Raw genomic sequence first — 15785 nt, forward strand, 5'->3', positions numbered from 1 at the left:
TTTTAGCCTTCAGTGGCAAATCCCAGTATTCTGGGCAAGGTTAGGTCACAGGTGGCTGGAGCAGGGCTGGATGAGACTGAACTCTCCCTTAGAGGAGTGAGGGGAAGCCTACCTTCCAGTGTGTCCCTTCCTCACAGCAAAGGCATATAAGCCTGGCAGGCTTTGGCTCAAATGACCGTCCTTTCCACTATTGAAGCAGGGCCCTGATGAAGTTCCAGTTGGAGTGTTGGAGCCTCTGAGGGCGTATGCCAAGAGCTAGTATTTTACCTGATCTCCTTTGGGCTTTTTCTGCCTCTTGGTACCTTAAAAGCCATGCTCAGAAGATCTTGCTGAGGGGCTTGAGGGTCCCTATGTGCCTATATATCTGGAGCTATTTGGAAAAGGACAAAACAGTGTTATTAGCTGGAATCAAATAATAAAAAAAAAGGGGTAGTAGTTTGCAGGACAAAAATTTTGGCATCTCTTGTACATCAGCATTCAAAAGAAACTGTTTGAAGTAAAAAGCATAACAGGGTAGACCTGCAGGAGCTCCAGGACATGACTCCCCCCCCTTCTTATTATTTACAATTGAATCACACTTTACAATATTTTTACTTCAAATATTGCAAGAAATTCTTGACTTTGTTAACTTTTAACAAAAATAGAGTAAAAGCACCTTCAAACAACATTCCCACACTTATCAAAACACCCTCTTAATATTAATTAACAGGCACCTTAAAGAGTACATATCAAAACTGAAAAATCCCAGTGTGATCCTCATTATTCTCCTATAGTAAAAAAAGTCTTTACACCTTTATTATGTAAATCTATGCTGCTTCAAGCCTTTCACTTGCAGCCTGGAGCAGCCTGGCCAAACCAGCAAGTCTTTTGGATCCAAAATGAGCCTGCTTTACTTATTACAAACAAAATTATATTTATATATGGAAATAAAATTATTTTTATTTTGTTTTCAATACTACAGCTGGCACTTCCAAAACTATTATCATCATTACTTTTTATGTAAGGACTTAATTCAGGCCTTATAAACAAAAACACTTAGACATTAAACAAAGACTTCACATACAATCACACAAATCAAGAGTGAAACCTGGGGTTTTAGAGATTAAACTATGGCCTGCTTGATCGTAAGTAGGGCTACCTTAATAGGAACGTAATAAGGATATATACTAAACAGAGATCTCTCTCGAAAAATCTCAAGACGGCCGTATGAGATTTCTGTTCAGCAACACCCAAATCAGGCCCTCCTTTCGCCTTCTTTTCAGGCAATGGAGCAGGAAAGAAATAAAATGATCTAAAACATTTAAAAAATTAGGTAATAATAATTGAGAAAGGGAAGAGAGCATAGTAAAATAAACCTCATACAATTGCTCTTGTGAAGTGAGTCTCTCATCTAGAATCATGGTGTTTCACCAGTCGTTCAGGGATCCACTGAGGAGCTTCAGCAGACCTAGGAAAAACACACACATATCCTCGGCCCCATAAGAGAACAGGGTCTGGCCCTTGCCAGATTCCTGTGAGCAGGTCCCTCCATTGCACTTCAGGGAAGGCTTTCCTCGCAGGGTTCCAGAGTCTCTCTGCTGCTAAATGACCATGTATATCAGTATTCAAAAAACTTCACCTCACAATGCACTATCCAAATCAGTAAGTCTTAAGGATCTACATTCTATTCTATTTAAATTTAAATGAGCGCTCCTTACAAGTTCTAAAAACATTTTATTTTTTCTAAATATTAGAGCCAGTATTTCCAATTTTTGCATGCAAAAAAACCTTAATTCAGACCTTAAAAACAGACACATTTTGACAACATTAAACAAAGACTAAACAGGAACAAGAATTAGATGAACCAGACAAACCAGAGAGAAACCATGATTTCAGAGCACATCCAGATTAGAAAGATGCCTGCCTGATATTAGTCAAGGCATTTTCTCACAGAGGGACTGAAGGATGTGACTAAACAAAATCTCCCCAAGAAAATTTGCTCTCGGCAGCTGCTGGGATATTTCCTATAGTCAGATCCAACACAGGTCCCCTGCCTCAACCTCCAGGCAAAGAACAAGAAACAAAATGATAGTTCAGAAGACCGCAGTCAAAACATTAAAGAAAATCAGACCAGGACAGGAAAAGCTGTAATTTTCCTAATCCTGAGTCTTCTATCCATTCTCAAATTCTCTATTCGCTGTAACTGGCGGTTCAGGTTGACTATGCTGAGATTTTTCTCCTACCTCAACAGCCCCTTCATGAAAGTCCAACTTCCATAGCAAATAATCACCCCCAGAAAGCCAAGCACAAGCAATCACCTTCTAGTCATTTGGGGGAAGAGCCTTTGCCCTAATAGTATCTAATAAACCAAGTGAAAAAGGGGCAGTAGGCCCATACTAAACACAAGCAAGTTTAAGCTCTTTCAGAGTTCTAAAAGGTACAGGTTTATGTTCTTGCACTAGTCTCCCTGTATCATCCTGTCTTTCTACAACAGGAAAATGGGTAAAGCCATCATTTATTGTTTCCCCTACATTTTGAGCCTGGTAATCAGCCTGATAAGGGAACAGAGGAGCAAAGGGTTGAATGTAGGAAGGAGCTGAGGGCAGCGGAGGCCCTGCGGCTAAGGCAGCCATAGCCACGGATTTTTCATCCCCCTTGTCATCCTCAGACTCCAAGTTATCCTTGTATTCACATCCCTCTGTTTCCAGCTCACCCTGATACTCTTCAGACAATGATTTGTCTTCATACAGAAACATTCCTACATAAAGGTCCCTTACTTTTGACCCTATCTGTCCCATATTCTTTTACTCCCAACTACACTTTCCCCAAAAACTTTCTTTACTCACTGTGCGCACTTCACTTTGGGGAGTTCCATCACCTTCCTTCAGTTTTAGTTTCCTCGTACTCAAGTCTTCTGTTCAGGCGCCACTTGCCGCGGACCAGCGCAGCTCCAAATAACGGTGCGGAATTAAGGAAACACACTTTGTCAGAACAAAACCGATGGGACCGGGAGCACTCTTCAAACTGCCTGGCAGTATCTGAGTGCCTCACAACCCCAGTTCGCTTTATTATATAGACCTATGCAAATCAAGGACCCTGATACAAAGTTGCACATCAAAGGCTAAGACAGGAACTCTCCCAAGGCAAAAACAGGATACATTAGTGAAATTTACAAACATGTGAAAAAACAGTCAGAGGAAGGACATGTATATTGCTTCCTGCAACCCAAGGAAGGAAGTGGAGTGGGTGCAAACACTCAGCATCAAAGCCAAATATGGAGATGGAGGGGGTAGAACTTAGCCTTTTGCTAAGCCTCGAATCTACAATGGCTTTTTGCCATTAACGGTCCATAACAGCAACCCATTTAAGTGCTATGGTGTGAATTCTCAGCTTGTGTGTGTATGTGACCAATACTTATCTCTCTCTCTCTCTCTCTCTCTCTCTCTCTCTCTCTCTCTCACACACACACACACACACACACACGAAGATGCCAAGGCAGAATATGAGTGTTGGGCACCTCAGGAAGATGGTATGACTGAAACAGAGAGCAAAAAGTTCTTGAAAGAAGCCACCTCTGTCACAAAATTTTGTTCTCGCAACTCCTCTGCACAGGATTCAAGTTCTGATGGAGCCTAGATGAAATTATTGGGAGTTTAAAATGTTTACTCTGCTACCAGTATTTAGGTACTTCAGTAAGGAAATTGTTAGGGGGCAGACTATGGACATTAATCTTATACTCTTTATTGTAGAATTGTCTCTCTCTGTGTTTTATGCATAGGGATGCCAGCTGAAACTGCTTCCTTAGCCCAGATATTAGGCATTGGAGGTCACAGCCCTGAACAGAACCTCACATCCAAAGATAAACATGCCAAAGCCTAATGAATACTATTTGGATGCCAGAAAAAACACATAGCCACATCCTTTCTTATCCCTAACTACCCCAATAACCCTATAAAATAAGCCTGCAAACAGGATGTTAAGGTACACTTCAATATTACTCTACACTGTAGAAATGAGTGTTTTATCCACAACAGTAAGGAACAGGTTGAATTTCTTGCTGCCAGTACTATAAAACCAATACTAAGACAAACTCTAATGTGAATATAAGTGTTTTTTAATATAAATTGTTATGTATTTAGTAAAATTCATTTTATTAGCTTCATTTAATCAAAATTACAAAATATGTTTTTATAAACATTTTCTCACATAATCTGTGTCCTTTTGACATTATTGATAAATTAGATTAACTTTCTTGAATTATTGTTCTTTGTTTTTGTGGGGGTTTTTTCTGAAGCTGGAAACGGGGAGAGACAGTCAGACAGACTCCCACATGCGCCCGACTGGGATCCACCCAGCACGCCCACCAGGGGGTGACGCTCTGCCCATCAGGGAGCGAAGCTCTGCCCCTCCAGGGCATTGCTCTGTTGCGACCAGAGCCTCTCTAGCGCCTGGGGCAGAGGCCAAGGAGTCATCCCCAGCACCCGGGCCATCTTTGCTCCAATGGAGCCTCGGCTGCGGGAGGGGAAGAGAGAGACAGAGAGGAAAAAGAGGAGGGGGGGTGGAGAAGCAGATGGGCGCTTCTCCTGTGTACCCTGGCCGGGAATCAAATCCGGGACTTCTGCACACCAGGCCGACGCTCTATCACTGAGCCAACCAGCCAGGGCCTGTTCTTTGATTTTTATTAACTTAAATTTGGGGAAATTTTGTTCTGATGAGACAGTAACACCTACTATTAAATTCATTAAGTTAATAAATAAATTTAGAAAAAACCATGAATTATATACAATATATATTATATGTATTATAATTATATATATATATTTTTTGCAGAGAACATTCATTTATTCAGATTTGGTGGAAAGAGTGCTGGTGTTCATTGCTGGTCCTGTTTTCAAGGAGTTTATTTCAGAAAGATTTACTTTCTTGGACCATGTATTTTTTTAATTAATAGCATTATATCATTTCTCTATTTTTATTATTATTACTATTAATTTTAATGGGGTGACACTAATAAATCAGGGTACATATGTTCAGAGAAAACATCTCCAGGTTATTTTGACATTTGATTATGCTGCATTCCTATCACCCAAAGTCCATTTGTTTTCTGTCACCTTCTAACTAGTTTTCTTTATGTCTCTCCCCTCCCCCAACCTCCTTCATCTCCTCTCTGACCCCCCCATAATCACCACACTATTGTCCATGACGTTTGACTCTCATTTTTATGTCCAATCTATGCATGGAATCATATAGTTTTTAGTTATTTCTGATTTATTCAATACTTATTTCACTTCATATAATGTTATCAAGGTCCATCCATGTTGTTGTAAATGTCATCATTTCTTATGGCTAAGTAGTATATATACTATGGAATACTACTCATTGTCTTTCATCAAATTTCCAGAAAACTCAAGAAGAGACAGGGCTCAGACCCAAAGTCAGACTTAACACTCAATCTGCCTCCCCTTTTTTATGATTCAGAGGGTGTTAGTAATGGTGCAAAAGGCAAAATCTGTGCAGTTATTCATGTAGGGGAGGTATGGTGGAGTGTTCTTCTAAGGAAAAACTGGACTGCTCTGTTTTTGAGGTCAATAGCAAGCCATCTGTCTTCACCTTGGTCCCTGCATTCCTCCTAGAGGCCAGATGATTCAGAAAGTCCATCTCCTTTCTCATTTCTGGGTTCCCCCAAAGGCTGCCTGAAAGATAAGTTTCTCATCACATTTTTTAGAGAAGTCGTGGATAAGGGGGAATATAAAGAAAATGTACTATTTCTCAATTCTTACAAAATAAATGGGTTGAAAACACAAAGAGAATATTTGGCTATTTACATAGCAGTGTGATCTTGAAGTGTTAGAGTTATGATGGAGAATACAGGCAGGATAGTTGGTGTTTAAGTAGGATACAGTGGTCAGTTATAATAGAAGAAACATAGGTAAAGGTGGTAAGGGTTGGGACCAACTATGCAGAGTTGGATTTTACTTATGTACATATAACTGGGAGGAGAGACAAAGCAATATTTTAAGGCATAAACTAAAACCACATGGGGATTTTTTAGGAGGGAGAAATTATTTTTGAAAAAAAATTTTTGTAAGGACATAGAAAACATGCAGGTATTAATGTAGCTGTAGAGAAAACCATAGCCAGTTATTAAGGGGGAAAAAGGTGAAGAGATAGTTCCAATAAAACAAACAAACTCCAAAATCCCTGGTTCACTAAACAAGGACTTTATCATCCATTTACAATGTTGGAAGGCATAAGAAACTCGGAATCTTGATTATAAAGTTTAGTCAGATTTAATTATATTCTTTCTTTAATCAATATCTTAGACTAGGAGTCAATAAACTCTGGCTTGTAACCAGTTAGCCTGCCAACTGATTGTAAATATTTAAGTGGTTGTGGAAAAATATTTCATGTTATATTAAAATTTTAAGAAATTCTATTTGTTATAATAAAATCTACTGGAACATAGAGATGGTAATTATATGTGCAGAGCTCAGTAAAACAGTATATAGCATTTTTTTTCCCTTTATAGTGCTACTTGCTACATTTACAATTCACAGTAAAACAGCTGTTTTATATTCTACAATACAGCTTTATAGTTTCATTTTGCTTTTCCTTATTACAGTGCAAACCCATTCAAAAGCAAAGTAGATATTAATGTCACACATGATACAGGTACCTAAGCCTGTTATTAGAAGACATAATATCAAACATGCACTGACATAATACCTATTAACTGTTAAGAACTCACAGTTCTGGCCTTGGCCAGTTGGCTCAAGGGATAGAGGGTGGGCCTGGCAGAACATGACCTGGGTCTAATTCCTGGCCAGAGCACACATGTGAAACAAACACCTGGTTCTTTTCCCATCCACCTTCCCCTTCTCTCCTTCTTCCCTTCTTATAGCTGGTGGCTCAATTTGTTTGACCATCAGCCCCTGGCACAAAGGAGAACTTGGATGACTTGAGCATCAGCCCCAGATAGTGATAACCAGCTGGATCCCATGTGGGGTACATGCAGAAGTCTATCTCCCCTATCTCAGTTAAAAAAAATAAAAAGGAAACTTATAGTTCCATGCCAGAGAACATTAATCAGCAAAGTAGAACATTTCAAATAAAATATATTCTTACAGCAGAATTTCTTCATAAAACTAACAGAAAGTTTAAGATTGGCTCCTTTAAAACATTAACCAATTTAGAAAGGCAATTAACCAATGCTAAATTTATCCAGGATAAGCAGCCTTTCAGAGAATATCCTGAGTTGAGGACTTTGTGAACAATAGTAATTTAAAACAAGGCAAATTATTTCAAGTGCATTTCCTTGACTATTGAAGTGAAAGACATTATCACTACTGGGTTTTCTTGAGAAGCCAGTTGTCAACTTTGAAATGATTAAAAAAGAAACTTTTATTAATAGTCCTTATGGAACAACTGTAGATAAGAATTTTTTAGAGTAGTTGAGAAAATACAAATTCAAAGAAAACTAAGTAGAATCTGTTAGTATTCTAAACTGTTGGTGGTGGTAAAAATGTGAGGAGCAGATAGACAAATTGACAAAGCTTATGATTATTTTTACTTATCTGAAAACACCACATAGAAATATTTAAAACCCATCTTATGATAAATATGAATCACTCTCATGATCCATGTTTTAGTCATGAGTTCCATGAATTTTAAAATTAATGCCGAATAACCTACTTGACTTACCACACAGCACAGTTTGATGGCTTAGCAGTGGTAAGATTTTCTTGAAAATAATATTTGTTAGAGTAATGGTGGTGTGATATACTCCTGAACTTTACCCTTGAAATATCAAATAATTGAATATCTGTAATACAGTGAAGCAACCCCAGCTAAGCTCACAGACAAGCCTGAAAGATTCACATACCAATTGGACTGAAGGTAGAATGAGGTATGAAGAGGGTGGAAACAACAAACACATTTGAGGTAGGTTTTGGATAGGAGACAAACCTGGAGTCACTGGTTTTTTTTCCTCCTCTATGGACTGTAAGAGGAGGGATGCTTAGGCTCTCTGGATTTTGTCTGAGGGGAAGAAAGAGGAGAACCTGGAGTGACTGGGTGTCCTTCTGCCATAAGAAGCAGTAAGACAGAAGAGTTGGTCAGGGAGACATAAACCAAATCAGCCAGAGCAAGCAGTCACAGACAATGTTTCCATGGTCTGCCTGCAGCCCACATTTGGCAGATATAGAGAAAACAAAAGTATGTCCCTTCAACATCCCAGATCCCATCTCCCTCACCTTGCAGTATGAAGAGTGGCAGAGACAAACCCCACAGCCAGCTCTCCAGAGCCACTCTCTCCCCTGAAGAACAGAGCTGCTCCACATCCAGTCGCCAGCTCTGTTGAGAAGTCGGAAGGAGCACCCAGAAGCCTGTGATCATCATTGCTAGAGCTCTCAAGCCAGAAAACTGGAGCTGAAAAGCCAAAGCCATAAGGCTGAAGCTATAAAGCCTTATAGCTGGATGACCCTCACCCACCAACTCAACTGCAAACCCTCCTACATAATTGCAACAGCATATTTTAGCAGTGGACAGCCCAGGAACCACACAGAGCTAAAAGTTGGGATATAGCAACACCTGTTGGGAGAAACCTCTCAATCATAAAATTTATTTTTCTTTTTTCCTTCTTTTTTTTCTTATTCATTTTTAAATTTTATCTTCTTTAAAATCCATATATTTTATTCTTATTTCTTGTGGTGTTTTTCATTTGATTTTTTTTTTATTTGCTTTCAATCCTTTTTTCCTATGGCTTTATCATAATTTAAAAATTTTGTTTTTAATTCTATTTTTATTGTAATTATTAATTTTTTAGGTTTTTTTGTTAAGGTTCTTAACAATACCATTCTCAAATGCTATCAAGAAAGAAGAAATCAAAGAACTTGGCTACACAAGACTGAGATGTAGTTCAGAAAGAATAAAAAATCTCTAGGAAAATATCTCAAACCCATGGAAACACTGAAGTTAAATATAAATTTTAAATTGAAGTTCTGAAAAAATGCAATGAGATGTAAGACACCAATAAGTGACTTTATGAGCACAGAAAATTAACAAAATGAATAACTCACCACGGAGATTGAAATGTTACAAAATGAGGAAATCAATAAATGCATTAGTGACTGAGGTAGCAAGTTTAGCTAACAGAACAAGCCTGGTAGAGAAAAGAATCAGTGATATCGAAGACAAGCAATGAGAAATGCTACAGAGAGGAGAGAGATTTATGAATTAAAAAAAAAAAACAGAGAGATCTACAAGAATTCTCTGTCTCCATCAGAAAAAGCAATATGAGAATAATGGGTATATCAGAAGAAGAGGAGAGGGAGAAGGGAATGGAGAACATATACAAACAAATACATAATTGATGAGAATTTCCCAAAGCTATAGAAAGAGAGTTTCAAATCCAAGAAGCAAACAGAATGCCAAATTACCACACCTAGAAAGACCTACTCCAAAGACTTTGTAATAAAATTGTCAAAAGCCAATGACGGAGATGACATCAGAGTAATGGCGCGGTAGGAAGCGATACCGATAAATCTCCCCCAAAACTCAACAAGATCTTCAACCAGAAACAGAAAAACCTATCCTTTGAGCCTTCAGATCTTTCACAACACACCCAAAGGTATGGTCGAGTGAAAAATTGGCTAAATATATAATCAAACCCCGGGGGAAATAGGGAGTAAGAAATGCTCCGCCTTCCTCACTAACCTAAATAAGGCTGCTTTCACTAGGAACTTAGAGTATAGAAACTAAGGCAGGCAAAGAGGGTGAATGGATACAGGCCGCAGCACAAATGGCTGAACCAGGCTGTGGCATGGAGATCCAAGCCGAGGAAAAACTGTGACTGTGGCAACCCGGGCAATACAAGCTAACCCTCGCGCCAAACCCAGTTGAAGAAAGACAAGTGGGGCAGCCATTTTCCCCATCTCCTGGTCAGCGCACGCAGATAGTGGGCGAGAGATTCCTCCGAACACCTCAGAGGTGGGCGCCGCCCATGTTAACCCACGGAGAGGTAGAGTCAGAGGCCATTGTGTGGGCTGAAAGCAGAATCTCCGAATTGCCCCAGCACCCCAAGGGAGCTGTGCACGGGGAGGGAGCTAGAGCCAATTCCAACACTGGAACTTTTCAGTGTGGGCGGAGGGCTTTCTCAGAGTGAGAGACTGCCGGCCTGATATCCTGGTCAGCGCACACGGAGAGTGGGCAAGAGATTCCTCCAAGCACCTCAGGGGTGGGCGCTCATGTTATCCCACAGAGGGGCAGAGTTAGAGGTCTTTGAGTGGGTGGAAGCCCTGCCTGATCATGTTAGCAGCTCTGACAGACTGAGCCTTACCCAGAGCCTAGTGCTGAGTGGGAATAGGGTGGGGAGTTGCCAACTCTTTGAGCCTCTTACTATCCAGGCAGAGGCAGCAGCAATCCCAGAGCTGGATTATCAGGCTTCTAATTGTGGAAGAAAAGACTAGGAGAGAGGCTCCAGGAACACAAACCCTCTCACTGTCGGAGCCTATAAACGCTAATGAGCCTCAACTGCCAACGAGACTGAAGCCCAATACATGACATTGCCATAGAGAATTATCAACTGCAAACCTCTACCTGAGCATGCCAAAGGGGCAGAATCCAGGGTACAGAGTCACCGACCAGGAAGAGGGAGAGAAAAGAACAAGGAAGACGATAACCTCTCAAAATCAAAAATAATCTGCAGACTTTATAACCTATCCCATTTTATTATATTTGTTCATCTGTGTCTCTTATCTTCATTCTTGAGTTTTTTTTCCCTCCTCCAATTTGGTTGTTTAATTCTCTGCCAGCCTTACTCTCTCCTCTATTTGAACTACACTACCCATAAGTGTTACATCTTCCATTAGCTTTTCTTTCCTCTTCCTTTCTCTCTATGAGGGCTGTACTCCAAAACCCTTAACTCTCTCTCTCCTCTTTTTTCTTTTTTCTTCTTTTAGTGGTTCCGTCTTTATTCTCTCTCTTTCTCTCTTTTCTCCCTCTATATTAGTCTCTTCCTTTCTCCTTTATGTCTCCTCTCATTCAAACCTCAATAATGAACAAATTATCTTATCTGGGACTCAAACTTATGTTTGTGGCATTTTGGGGTTTTTTTACTTCACCTTTTTAACTCACTAGCAGTGCTCCCATCCCTGGCTCTACATTTTATCTGGTTCTTGTTCCACTAAATACAATAGTAATTTTTTAATTCCCCCACCCCTTTTTCCTGTTTCCCTCTTATTCCTCTCATCATAACTCTTAGCCAACACCTAAAAGCAAATCATTTTATTCTTGACACAAATTTTTTCCTTATTTGCTTTTTGTGGGTCTATACCGCTCTGCCCTCCTTTTTTTCTTTTTCTCTTTTTCCTTTGCCCTTTATTACTTCTCCCCAATTCAAGCCCTCTATTACAAGTATTGTTTGCTCTATTTAGTACAATATAATTCACAGTTCACCACAAGATTTTCTCAAGAAAGAGGGGAGAGAAAAGGAGAGGAAAAAAGTAGGGGGGAGGAATAATTTCCTTTTTTTTCAAATTTTATTGTATTTTATTTTTCTTTATTTAAATGTTAATTTAGAAAAAAACTTTTCAGCCCTGGCCGGTTGTCTCAGCTGTAGAGCGTCAGCCTGGCATGCGGGGGACCCAGGTTTGATTCCTGGCCAGGGCACATAGGAGAAGCACCCATTTGCTTCTCCAACCGCCCCTCCTTCCTCTCTGTCTCTCTCTTCCCCTCCCGCAGCCAAGGCTCCATTGGAGCAAAGATGACCCGGGCGCTGGGGATGACTCCTTGGCCTCTGACTCAGGTGCTAGAGTGGCTCTGGTCATGACAGAGCAATGCCCCGGAGGGGCAGAACATCACCCCCTGGTGGACAGAGTGTTGCCCCTGGTGGGCGTGCCGGGTGGATCCCGGTCAAGTGCATGCAGGAGTCTGACTGTCTCTCCCCATTTCCAGCTTCAGAAAAATACAAAAAAAAAAAACTTTTTGATTTTTTAATTTTTTAACTTTTTATTCTTTATTAAACCTCATTAATACTATCAACAAAACTACCCTCAGATGCCATTAAAGAAGAGAAAATCGAATATCATGGATACAAAAGAAAGAGAGGTAACACAGATAGATGAGGAAAAATCTATGGAGAAAAAATTTAAGATATTGGAAATCTTGGAGTTAAACGACAGAGAATTTAAAATAGAAATCCTAAAAATACTCAGAGATATACAAGAAAACACAGAAAGGCAATTTAGGGAGCTCAGAAAACAATTCAACAAACACAAAGAATATTTTACCAAGGAAATTGAAACTATAAAAACAAATCAAACAGAGATGAAAAACTCAATTCACAAGCTGAAAAACGAGGTAACAAGCCTAGCTAATACAACAGGCCAGATCGAAGGGAGGATTAGTGAAATAGAAGACAAGCACTTGAGGCACAATAGAGAGAAGAAGAAAAAGACTCAAAAATTTTTTTAAAAAATAAGAAAGCCCTACAGGAATTGTATGACTCCATCAAAAAGAATAACATAAGAATAATAGGTATATCAGAGAAAGAAGAGAGAGAAAATGGAATGGAGAACATACTCAAACAAATAATAGATGAGAACTTCCCAAGCCTGTGGAAAGAACTAAAGCCTCAAATTCAAGAAGCAAACAGAAATCTGAGTTTTTTTAACCCCAACAAACCTACTTCAAGGCACATCATAATGAAATTGGCACAAACCAACTGCAAAGAAAAAATTCTCAAGGCTGCCAGGGAAAAGAAGAATACAACATATAAAGGAAGGCCCATTAGATTATCATGAGATTTCTCAACAGAAACTCTACAAGCTAGAAGAGAGTGGACCCCAATATTTAAAGTCCTGAAAGAGAAGAACTTTCAGCCACGAATACTATACCCATCAAAGCTATCCTTCAAATATGAAGGTGAAATAAAAACATTCACAGATACCAAAAAGATGAGAGAATTTATCATCAGAAAACCCCACTCCAGGAAATACTAAAGGGGCTTCTCCAATCAGATACAAAGAACAACAACAAAAAAAAAGCCACAAGTAAAAGCTCCAAGAAGAACACAATAAAACCAACTTTAAACTGTGACAACAAAAAGAAAGGGGGGGGAGAGGATAGAGATTAACAGTAGCAAAGGGCGATGGAGTGCAAAAGTACTCACAAAATAGTGCACTACAATGAACAGGGTAGAAACCCTTTTCATTACTTAATGGTAACCACCATTGAAAAAACCACCACAGAAGCAAATGATTTAAAAAAAAAGATAGCAACAGAGGAAAGATGTATGGAACACAACCAAATAAAAACAAAATATAGAAAAATGAAAGAGAAGGATCAAACAACACACAAAACTAACAGAAAGCAATCTATAAAATGGCAATAGGGAACTCACAAGTGTCAATAATTACACTAAATGTAAACGGATTAAACTCACCAATAAAAAGGCAGAGTAGCAGAATGGATTAAAAAAGAAAATCCAACTGTATGCTGCCTACAAGAAACTCATCTAAGCAACAAGGATAAAAACAAATTCAAAGTGAAAGGCTGGAAAACAGTACTCCAAGCAAATAACATCCAAAAAAAAGCAGGCGTAGCTATACTCATATCTGATAATGCTGACTACAAGACAGCAAAAGTACTCAGAGACAGAAATGGCCATTTCATAATGGCTAAGGGGACACTGAATCAAGAAGACATAACAATTCTTAATATATATGCACCAAACCAAGGAGCACCAAAATATATAAGACAGCTACTTATTGATCTTAAAACAAATACTGACAAAAATACAATCATACTTGGAGACCTCAATACACTGCTTACGGCTCTAGATCGGTCATCTAAACAGAGAATCAATAAAGATACAGTGGCCTTAAACAAAACACTAGAGCACCTGGACATGATAGACATCTACAGGACATTTCATCCGAAAGTGACTGAATATACATTTTTCTCCAATATACATGGGTCATTCTCAAGAATTGACCATATGTTGGGGCACAAAAACAATATCAGTAAATTCAGAAAAATTGAAGTTGTACCAAGCATATTTTCTGATCATAAAGCCTTGAAACTAGAATTCAACTGCAAAAAAGAGAAAAAAAAATCCCACAAAAATGTGGAAACTAAACAACATACTTTTAAAAAATGAATGGGTCAAAGAAGAAATAAGTGTAGAGATCAAAAGATATATACAGACAAATGAAAATGACAATACGACATATCAGATTCTGTGGGATGCAGCAAAAGCAGTGATAAGAGGGAATTTCATATATGAACAAATAAGAGAGAGTCCAAGTGAAGCACTTAACTTCCCACCTTAAGGAACTAGAAAAAGAACAAAGACAACACAAAACCAGCTGAAGAAAGAAGATAATAAAAATCAGAGCAGAAATAAATGAAATAGAGAACAAAAACTATAGAAAAAATTAATAGAACAAGGAGCTGGTTCTTTGAAAAGATCAACAAAATTGACAAACCCTTGGCAAGACTTACCAAGGAAAAAAGAGAAAGAACTCATATGAACAAAATCCAAAATGAAAGAGGAGAAATCACCACGGACATCATAGATATACAAAGAATTATTGTAGAACACTTTGAAAAACTTTATACCACTAAATTCAACAACCTAGAAGAAATAGATAAATTACTAGAATAATACAAACTTCCTAGACTGAGTCAAGAAGAAGCAGAAAGCCTAAACAGATCTATTAGCAGAGAAAAAAATAGAAAAAAACCTCCCCAAAAATAAAAGTCCAGGCCCAGATAGCTATACCAGCGAATTTTATCAAACAGTCAAAGAAGACTTGGTTCCTATTCTACTGAAAGTCTTCCAAAAAAATGAAGAAGCAGCAATACTTTCAAACACATTTTATGAGGCCAACATAACCCTCATACCTAAACCAAGCAAGGATGGCACAAAAAAAACAAACAAAAAAACAAAAAAAAACAGCTACAGACTAATATCTTTTTTTTTTTTGTATTTTTCTGAAGCTGGAAACAGGGAGACACAGTCATACAGACTCCCATATGCACCTGACCGAGATCCACCTGGCACGCCCACCAGGGGTGACGCTCTGCCCACCAGGGGGCAATGCTCTGCCCCTCCAGGGTGTCACTCTGCCATGACCAGAGCCACTCTAGCACCTGGGGCAGAGGCCAAGGAGCAATCCCCAGCACTCGGGCCATCTTTGCTCCAATGGAGCCTTGGCTGCGGGAGGGGAAGAGAGAGACAGAGAGGAAGGAGGGGTAGGGGTGGAGAAGCAAATGGGCGCTTCCCTTATTTGCCCTGGCTGGGAATCGAACCCGGGTCCCCCGCACACAAGGCCGACGTTCTACCGCTGAGCCAACTGGCCAGGGCAAGACCAATATCTTTAATGAATACAGATGCTAAAATACTAAACAAAATACTAGCAAATCTAAAACAACAACATCTTAAAAAAATAATACATCATGATCAATCGGTATTCATCCCAGAATCTCAAGGATGGTTCAACATACATAAAACGGTGAACGTAATACACCATATCAACAAAACAAACAACAAAAACCACATGATCTTATCAATAGACGCAGAATAGGCTTTCGATAAAATACAACACAATTTTATGTTTAAGACTCTCAACAAAATGGGTATAGAAGGAAAATATCTCAACATGATAAAGGCCATATATGATAAACCATCAGCTAACATCATACTAAATGGCACAAAACTGAAGGCTTTCCCCCTTAAATCAGGAACAAGACAGGGTTCTCTACTCTCTCCACTATTATTTAATGTGGTACTAGAGGTTCTAGAC

The 15785-nt window shown here is 39.1% G+C and overlaps 1 non-coding gene across 1 annotated transcript; it reads right to left on the reverse strand.

Moving 5' to 3' along the window:
* Positions 1–15270: 15270 nt before the first annotated feature.
* On the reverse strand, positions 15271–15346 carry TRNAT-UGU (transfer RNA threonine (anticodon UGU)). Its single transcript has one exon. It is a non-coding gene; the product is annotated as a tRNA-Thr (tRNA).
* Between the last annotated feature and the right edge of the window lie 439 nt (positions 15347–15785).

This window comes from Saccopteryx bilineata, unplaced genomic scaffold (assembly GCF_036850765.1).
Source record: "Saccopteryx bilineata isolate mSacBil1 unplaced genomic scaffold, mSacBil1_pri_phased_curated manual_scaffold_21, whole genome shotgun sequence".
NCBI classification, from domain to species: Eukaryota; Metazoa; Chordata; class Mammalia; order Chiroptera; family Emballonuridae; genus Saccopteryx; species Saccopteryx bilineata.